Source organism: Oncorhynchus mykiss, chromosome 4 (genome assembly GCF_057628025.1).
Source record: "Oncorhynchus mykiss isolate SJ-2025 chromosome 4, ASM5762802v1, whole genome shotgun sequence".
NCBI classification, from domain to species: Eukaryota; Metazoa; Chordata; class Actinopteri; order Salmoniformes; family Salmonidae; genus Oncorhynchus; species Oncorhynchus mykiss.
In genome coordinates, this window is record NC_143025.1 from 29,252,892 (window position 1) to 29,261,939 (window position 9,048).

Below are 9,048 nucleotides of genomic sequence, written 5' to 3' on the forward strand. Positions count from 1 at the left end.
TCCCTGGCCAGTGTCCCCTGCTGGCTAACAGAGCAGTCCACTACACATCACAGCTAATCATTTACTCTGGACAGACATTAGCTTGTGCCATGGCAACAGTTGCTGTGTAAACAGCTTTCACCATTTATGGTTTCCCCTTCCTGTTGTCCTGTTGTGTTTGTGACAGGACCAGAGGGACCAGGGACGGATTAGGCATAAAGGCTGAACTCTGACCTCCAATGGCCACTACTTCTTCTTCTAGTCATTCAAAGACATTTGGCAAAATATATTGTTACAAAGTTTCCAAGGAAGAGAGCAGAGTGGGAGAGAAGCAAAGGGGGCTACAGTTCAAGGTAAGGAAAGAGGCAGGGGAGGATGATAGCAGTAAGTAAACTTTATCTGAACACAACTTGTCTTTCAGTAAATATCGCTCAGATGAAAGACACCTGTAAAAGAACATAAAGTATGTGGAAGAGCCCCTTCTGTTGGACTAACAGTTTTAATATATCTCTGGTTGTGTCAGCAATCCATCATTTTTTTTCTCTAATTGGTCTTTTGAACAATCCAAGCAGCTCTGAAAAAGGTCTGATGTGAAAAGATCTGATGTGAAAAAGACCATTTAGTAGAAAAAAGATCAGAATTGGGCTGCCTGTTTAAACGCAGCTGAAGATGCTCAGAAACAGGACACTCAGATTAACATCACTGGACTTTTTAGTGACATGAATGATTAATTGTTCGGAAAAATGTGTCTATCCTTCCTGCCCTCCTTCTCTCTAAAATTTATATTTCAATCATGGGGAAAGGGGGATACCTAGTCAGTTGTACAACTGAATGCCTTCAACTGAAATGTGTCTTCCGCATTTAACCCAACCCCTCTGAATCAGAGAGGTGCGGGGGACTGAGGTAGAAGACGAAAAGCTACAATTGAAGCCAGACGAAAGAAGACAAGAGTGAAGAGTGAATATCGTGTCAGTGTCTAACTTCCTCTTATCCAATAAGAGCGCGGTGTGTCAGCGGCCGACTTCATCTTATTACCCAATAATGGAGCAGCATGTCAGTGGTGCCCAAAATACCCAGGGGACAGTAGACATAAACATAGCCCAAAGTTTGGATTCACAATTACACACAGACACGCACACACACACAAATATACTGTATACACACAGACGTTTAGTCCAGGCCTTTTTACTGCAACTCTAGAGCAAAGCAGCCAGAGGCATGGTATGTGCTTTGTAAACACAGCCGGGGAGAGTCAGAGTGAGACGAGTGGAGGAGAGCTTGACTTCCTACTCTGCCTCTCGTCCAGGCCACAGGAGGACACACTCAGAGGAAGCATTGCATCACTGGCAGCACAGCAGCATGGTTACACAACTCACCCATTTACAGAATTAAGATGAAGTTCAAATAAACAATGTGTCGTTGAAGAGCTGCTAACAGGAAAACACTGGGGGGCCATACATGCAAACACTAGAAAAAGATCAAGGTTAAGTTTAAGAATCAGCCAATTTAAATCGTCGACGTAGAGGCATTTGATCAAAGGCTACATGTTAGCTGTTCCGATTACATAAACCTGCAGATTTAGCCCTATGCTAACCTCACCAGATGGCCGTGATTATTTCCTGTAACAAATTCCATATCAGCCAACTAAGATCGTAGACGGAGTTGGACGTGTTTCAACACTTGTTCATAGAAGCATCCTTAACATACAGTACCAGTCAAAAGTTTGGACACCTACTTATTCAAGGGCTTTTCTTTATTTTTACTCTTTTCTACATTGTAGAATAATAGTGAAGACATCAAAACTCTGAAATAACACATATGGAATCATGTAGTAACAAAAAAAGTGTTAAACAAATCAAAATACATGTTAGATTTGAGATTCTTCAAAGTAGCCACCCTTTGCTTTGATGACAGCTTTGCACACTCTTGGCATTCTCTCAACCAGCTCCATGAGTAATGCTTTTCCAACAGTTTTGAAGGAGTTCCCACATATGCTGAGCACTTGTTAGCTGCCTTCACCTTCACTCTGCAGTCCAACTCATCCCAAACCACCTCAATTGGGTTGTGGTCGGGTGATTGTGGAGGCCAGGTCACCTGATGCACCACTCCATCACCCTCCTTCTTGGTCATATAGCCCTTACACAGCCTGGAGGTGTGTTGGGTCATTCTCCTGTTGAAAAATAAGTGATAGTCCCACAAAGCGCAAACCGGATGGGATGGGGTATCGCTGCAGAATGCTGTGGTAGCCATGCTGGTTAAATGGGCTCCTGAGTGGTCTAGGGCATTGCATCTCAGTGCAAGAGGCGTCACTACAGCCCCTGGTTTGAATCCAGGCTGAATTACATCCGGCCGTGATTGGGAGTCCCAGAAGGTGGCGCACAATTGGCCCAGTGTCGTTTGGGTTTGGCTGGGGTAGGCCATCATTGTAAATAATAATTTGTTCTTAACTGACTTGCCTAGTTAAATAAAGGTGAAATTAAAAAAATACAAATAAAAAATACAAATATTATGGCAAGAACAGCTCAAATAAACAAAGATAAACAACCATCCATCTTTAAGAATTTACAGTCAATCCGGGAAAATTTCAAGAACTTTGAAAGTTTCTTCAAGTGCAGTTGCAAAAACCATCAAGCGCTATGATGAAACTGGCTCTAATGAGGATCGCCACAGGAAAGGAAGACCCAGAGTTACCTCTGCTGTGGAGGATACGTTCATTTGACTTGCCAGCCTCAGAAATTGTAGCCCAAATAAATGCTTCACAGAGTTCAAGTAATAGACACAGATCAACATCAACTGTTCATAGGAGACTGCGTGAATCAGGCCTTCATTGTCAAATTGCTGCAAAGAAACCACTACTAAAGGACACCAATAATAAGAAGAGACATGCTTGGGCCAACAAACACGAGCAATGAACATTAGACTGGTGGAAATCTGCCCTTTGGTCTGATGAGTGGTCTGATGAGTGGAGGGATGATCTCCTCGTATGTGGTTCCCACCGTGAAGCATGGAGGAGGAAGTGTTGGGGTGCTTTGCTGGTGACACTGTCAGTGATTTATGCAGAATTCAAGGCACACTTCTTTTAACCTTTATTTAACCAGGTAGGCCAGTTGAGAACAAGTTCTAATTTACAATTGCGACCTGGCCAAGATAAAGCAAAGCAGTGCGGCAAAAAACAACAACACAGAGTTACACATGGGAGAAACAAAAGTACAGTCAATAACACAATATAAAAATCTATATACAGTGTGTGCAAACGGAGTAAGGAGATCAGGCAATAAACAGGCCATAGTAGCAAAGTAATTACAATTTAGCAAATTAACACTGGAGTGATAGATGTGCAGATGATGATGTGCAAGTAGAAATACTGCTGTGCAAAAGAGCAAAAAAGTAAATAAAAACAATATGGGGATGAGGTAGTTAGTTGGATGGGCTATTTACTGATGGGCTATGTACAGGTGCAGCGATCGGTAAGCTGCTCAGATAGCTGATGCTTAAAGTTAGTGAGGGAGGTATAAGTTTCCAACCTTAATGATTTTTGGCAGCAGAGAACTGTCAGGAAAGTCGGCCAAAGGAGGTGTTGGCTTTGGGGATGACCAGTGAGATATACCTGCAGGAGCGCGTGCTACGTGTGGGTGTTGTTATGGTGACCAGTGAGCTGAGACAAGGCAGAGCTTTACCTAGCAAAGACTCATAGATGACCTGGAGCTAGTGGGTTTGGCGACGAATATGTAGCGAGGGCCAGCCGACGAGAGCATACAGGTTGCAGTGGTGGGTAATATATGGGGCTTTGGTGACAAAACAGATGGCACTGTGATAGACAGTTGTCTGAGTAGAGTGTTGGAGGATATTTTGTAAATGACATCGCCGAAGTCGAGGACCGGTAGGATAGTCAGTTTTACGAGGGTATGTTTGGCAGCGTGAGTGAAGGGGGCTTTGATTAGAAAATAGGAAGCTGATTGGAGATTTAATTTTGGATTGGAGAGCTTAATATGAGTCTGGAAAGAGAGTTTACTGACTAGCCAGACACCTAGGTATTTGTAGTTGTCCACATATTCTAAGTCAGAACCATCCAGAGTAGTGATGCTAGTCGGGTGGGCGGGTGTGGGCAGCGATCGGTTGAAGAGCATGCATTTAGTTTTACTAGCGTTTAAGAGCAGTTGGAGGTCACGGAAGGAGAGTTGTATGGCATTGAAGCTTGTTTGGAGGTTAGTTAACACAATGTCCAAAGAAGGGCCAGATGTATACAGAAAGGTGTCGTCTGCGTAGAGGTGGATCAGGGAATTGCCCGCAGCAAGAGCGACATCATTGATATATACAGAGAAAAGAGTCGGCCTGAGAATTTAACCCTGTGGTACCCCCATAGAGACCAGAGGTCTGGACAACATGCCCTCCGATTTGACACACTGAACTCTATCTGAGAAGTAGTTGGTGAACCAGGCGAGGCATTCATTTGAGAAACCAAGGCTGTTGAGTCTGCCGATAAGAATGTGGTGATTGACAGAGTCGAAAGCCTTGGCCAGTTCGATGAAGATGTCTGCACAGTACTGTCTTTTATCAATGACAGTTATGATATTGTTTAGTACCTTGAGCGTGACTGTGGTGCACCCGTGACAAGCTCAGAAACCGGATTGCACAGAGGGGAAGGTACGGTGGGATTCAAAATGGTCAGTGATCTGTTTGTTAACTTGGCTTTCGAAGACTTTGGAAAGGCAGGGCAGGATGGATATAGGTCTGTAACAGTTTAGGTCTAGAGTGTCAACCTTTTTGAAGAGGGGGATGACTCTGGCAGCTTTCCAATCTTTGGGGATCTCAGATGATACGAAAGAGAGGTTGAACAGGCTAGTAATAGGGGTTGCAACAATTTCGGCAGATCATTTTAGAAAGAGAGGGTCCAGATTGTCTAGCCCAGCTGATTTGTAAGGGTCCAGATTTTGCAGCTGTTTCAGAACATCAGCTATCTGGATTTGGGTGAAGGCGAAATGGGGAGGCTTGGGCAAGTTGCTGCAGGGGGTGCAGAGCTGTTTGCCGGGGTTGGGGTAGACAGGAGGAAAGCATGGCCAGCCGTAGAGAATTGCTTGTTGAAATTCTCGATTATCGTGGATTTATCGGTGGTGGCAGCGGGGGCTATACGAGGTTGTATCTGTGTGTGTACACGGGGATTACAGCACATGACAGCATGTGTGAGGGTACGGTCATATTTTCTGTTTGATTATCGTGGATTTATCGGTGGTGACAGCTGCAGTGGGCAGCTGGGAGGAGGTGCTCTTATTCTCAATGGACTTTACAGTGTCCCAGAACATTTTGGAGTTAGAGCTTCAGGATGCAAATTTCTGTTTGAAAAAGCTAGCATTTGATTTCTTAACTGACTGTGTGTATTGGTTCTTGACTTCCCTGAAAAGTTGCATATCGCAGGGACTATTCGAGGCTAGTGCAGTACGCTACAGGATATATAGGTGCTGGTCGAGGGCAGTCAGGTCTGGAGTGAACCAAGGGCTATATCTGTTCTTCGTTCTACATTTTTTGAAAGGGGAATGCTTATTTAAGATGGTGTGGAAATTACTTTTGAAGAACAACCAGGCAGCTTCTACTGATGGAATGAGGTCAATATCCTTCCAGGATACCCGGGCCAGGTCGTTTAGAAAGGCCTGCTCGCAGAAGTGTTTTAGGGAGCGTTTGACAGTGACCGCGGACCAATAATGGATGCAGGCAATGAGGCAGTAATCGCTGAGATCCTGATTGAAAACAGCAGAGGTGCATTTGGAGGGCAAGTTGGTCAGGATAATATATATGAGTGTGCCCATGTTAAAGTATTGAGGGTTATACCTGGTGGGTTCCTTGATAATTTGTGTGATATTGAGGGCATCTAGCTTGAGAGAATGCCAAGAGTGTTCAAAGTATATCAAATATATATGCTGTTTTGGAAAATGCATGATTCCATGTGTCTTATTTCATAGTTTTGATGTCTTCACTATTATTCTACAATGTAGTAAATGTTAAAAAATAAAGAAAAACCCTTCAATGAGTAGGTGTGTCCAAACTTTTGACTGGTACTGTAAGTCCAACAGCAATTTCTGATAATCAAAGCAACTTCATCACATGTTTTTGACTGACTGGTCAAATTGCACTCTGTGTAGGGTGCCTAGCTCCTCATAATTGTCACAGATTGTGGCAGGGGTTCAAATCTCTTAAGTTTTTTCCCCATTTTAAATGTATACTTGCATTTATTATTTTAGTGTGTAGAAGGGATGTAGCCTACAGCCAACAGGTTGAAAATGAGGATTAAGAAATAATTTAATAAGGAGCTCTCTCTTTATTCAGCCTTGGAGACAAACACACTGCTATGGCCTCATAATCATGTTGCATAGGCTATATTACATGGAGGTGTACACCTAAATGTAAGCCTACAATGTTTCACATGCGTTTTTATGGTCATGTACTATGTCACATATGTGTTATGGTTCATTGATTGGAGAACACGCATTACGAAGACTAATAGAGTAGGATTACAGGTTGCACTCTCGTTATCGTCCTACCGATGGCAGTATTGCAGTTATTGTGAATAAGTTTATCGCAGTCCAGACTCAAACCTACCCTTAGCCTTCCATAAGTGAAAGGTACAACATCGACTGTCTTAACGCAGGAAGACACTTGGCTGTATCAGTATCAGATGATGAATTACTTATATTTAACAAAGTCATCACCACTAACTCTCCTTCCCTCAGCAGCCTCCACTGATTTCATCACTGACCATGTTCTCTCTCTCTCTCTCTCTCTCTCTCTCTCTCTCCCTCTCACTCTCTCTGATCCCATGCAGTGTATGCCTAGGGAACAGTGCCCCCTGGTGGTTGACAGGGCCCTGACCTCCCTCTATCATCCATCAGAACAGCTGCCAGTGACCAGACCAGGTCAGCATCATCTCCAGCTGGACCACTGGACCGGGTCAGGTCAGCCTCTACAGCTGGAACAGCAGGACCAGACCTGGTCAGCACAAACACTCAACACAAATATTAGTCTCTAAGCTTAGAGAGAACAACCCATATACGCTCAAACAGAAACTATGACCGTACCCTCACACATACTGTCATGTGCTGTAATCCCTGTGTACACACACAGATACGACCTTGTATAGCCCCCACGGTCTACACATAAACACAGGCCGACACAAAGCCCCCCAACACAAGCTGTAGAACACGCTCTGCATAGAGACAGGAATGTAACTAGCCCTTAAAGTGAGGTCTGCTGTGGAGAAACAGGAAAAGTACTTGAGAAAAAGGAAACCATTCTTCCAGATCTCAATGTTTTTCTGGCATCATATTTAGTGCCTCCTCGGAGGCTCCTTGCTTATCTGCTGTGCTGTGTTCTTTATAGCACCTCATCTGGGTTTCTCATGAAACCTGTTAAAGAGCACTTACTATACAATCATACACAGCAGCACTAACTAAGCAAACATAACTTACACTGAGTTTGGATGAAACTCTCCAGATCTATAAAACTAATAGGTATATATGTATTCATTAGCACTGTAATGATGTATCAGATGCACTGACTGTATGTAGTATGTAGAAGTAAAAAGCACAGAGGGTTATACAATACAGTATGTGTGGTGTTTTGGGGCAGAGCATCATGGGGGTTTGTATATGTTGTCGATGATCAGGTTTGAGATAAATGGCTGGACTGAATTCCTATCTCCTGTCTCATCATTATTGAATTGTTATAAAGACGTGGTTATGAAACCCACAAGAAATAACATAAGACTGGCGACGAGTAAGTCTGAAACTTCGGGAACTATTCTGTCTGGAAGAAGTCAGTTTTCAAAGTTTAGAACTGTTATTTTCAATGGTAGCCTACAGTCTGGGACAGTGGTCACCAACCTATTCTGAGTCAAGATCACTTTCTGAGTCCAAAAGCAAACCGAGATCTACCCCCCCCCCCCCCCCCCCCCCCCGCTGCAGGAACGACCCCCCTCGAGCACCCCATTGGTCCCTGCACGACCCCTCCCCGAGCACAACATCATGCTTGTGTGACACTTTTGAATGTGGGTCAAAATAAATCTTCATGCTTGTGTGACACTTTAGAATATGTGTCAAAAGGAAAATAACAGTATTCTCTGACTATTTCTGCCCCTGCCTACCAGAGTCCTCCTTGCTAGCTAGCGGGAGCAACACAGGTCAAGGCGATCTTGGACATCCCAGCTACTCAGAATGTCAGCCAACTACGTTCTTTCCTGGGGTTACTCAATTACAAGGAAAGCTTCATTCCGAGCTCAGCAACGAAGCTGAAGCAGCTGCATCAGGTGCTTTAACAGGACAAAACATGAAAATGGACATAACAATGCAAAGAAGCATTCATGAAAACCAAGGAAACACTAGTGAATTTGAGGTAGATGCACTTCAATCTGTCATTGCCCATCCAACTAGCTTGTGATGCTAGTCCCTATGGTGTGGGAGGAGTCGTGTCCCATATTATGCCTTCTGATGAAGAGAAGCCGATCGCTTTCGCATCGAGGACATTGAAAAAAGCAGAAAGGAACTACGCACAGAGAACAAGAAGCTCTAGGCACAGTTTTTGGAGTGCATAAGTTTCACCAGTATCTGTACGAAAGGAAGTTCACCCTTCTTACTGATCACCGTCTGCTGACGAGCATCTTTGGACCTCATACTGGAATTCCGTCACTTGCTGCAAGCAGAATGCAAAGGTTGGCTTTGTTGTTGTCAGCACACACCTACGACATGAACTACCGCAAGTCAGAACTGCACTGCAACGCAGATGGACTTTTCAGGTTACCACTACCTGTGGTCAAGCCGGAGTCACCCCAAGCTGACATCTTCTACTTCAGACAAGTGGTAAACGCAACAGGCACTTCATCACAAGTGCGGAGAAACACCAGAAACGACCTGGTGTTATCTGAAGTGATGGAAATTAAAATCAAATCAAAATGAAATCAAAGTTTATTGGTGCTGTCAGATGTTATAGCGGGTACAACGAAATGCTTATGTTACAGTAATCCGAATGCATCTATATCTTTATACATCGGTTGAATTTACACAACATATACTAAGAATGACATGT

General features: G+C 43.8%; 1 long non-coding RNA gene across 1 annotated transcript; it reads left to right on the plus strand.

Annotated features, from left to right (window-relative positions):
• The first annotated feature begins 9 nt into the window (after positions 1-9).
• LOC149983974 (uncharacterized) lies at positions 10-7,662 on the plus strand. The gene is made up of 2 exons (XR_016495192.1): positions 10-332; positions 6,794-7,662. It is a non-coding gene; the product is annotated as an uncharacterized LOC149983974 (long non-coding RNA).
• The last annotated feature ends 1,386 nt before the right edge of the window (positions 7,663-9,048 follow it).